This window comes from Pteropus vampyrus, unplaced genomic scaffold, assembly GCF_000151845.1.
Source record: "Pteropus vampyrus isolate Shadow unplaced genomic scaffold, Pvam_2.0 Scaffold7, whole genome shotgun sequence".
NCBI lineage: Eukaryota > Metazoa > Chordata > Mammalia > Chiroptera > Pteropodidae > Pteropus > Pteropus vampyrus.
This window is the reverse complement of record NW_011888788.1, coordinates 7807010-7807922: the sequence shown is the minus strand read 5'-3', so window position 1 is coordinate 7807922 and position 913 is coordinate 7807010.

The following is a 913-nucleotide window of genomic DNA, read 5'->3' as shown; positions in this document are numbered from 1 at the left end:
CCTGCTTTTAAACTTAAATAAATATAATCATATAGCAAGTCCTCTTTTGACTTATTTTGTCCAATCTTAGATTTGTGAAATTTATCATATCATTATAAGTAGTTGCAAACCATTGATTCTCACTGCTGTATAGTATTCCATTGTAAAACTACAAAATAATATATTTACCCATTCTGTGGTGAATAAACATATGAGTTATTTCCTATTTGGTGATATTACAAATAACCCTACTATGATCATTCTTGGTTAATTTATTTAACATTTCCACTGGACCTATATCTAAGAGTAAAATATAGGTCATAGAATTTGTATATCATCAGCTTTATTGAATTATGTGAAACAGTTATGCAATGTGGCTGTACCAATCTGGTGTATGAGGGTTCCAGTTATTCTACATCCTTGTCAGCACTTTTAATTGTCTTTTTCATTAAGCACATTGTAGGAGTATTAATATCTAATTGAGGTTTAAATTTACATTAAATTCCTGTGCTCTCTTGACTTTCTTCTTCTATCTGTCTCCATTGTATTTGATAACCTGCATTTTTGAGGAAGTAAACCAGAGCCCCTAAATGCATCAGTGGCCCACAAATATATCTAGCTAGGAGAAGCAATAAACCCATGAACAAGAAAGTGTAATCTTTCGGTGAGAACAGTATCTTAATAACTGTTTCAGAAAAAGAACAGATGAGAGGCAGTTAGCAGGAGTGCAGCAGATTATAAAAATAAGCCGCAATCCTCTACCCTGTGTCCATGTCTTTTTGGCAATGTGATCTTGCTGCTCCTCCAGTCCAGAGGTAAAGTGCATTTCCACAGCCTTTAAATATGAACTTGCCTTTCAATTCACTTTGGTCAGTAAAATGCAACAGAAGTAACAGTATGACAGGTTGGCTTAGGCCTCAAGATGTCTTGAGTG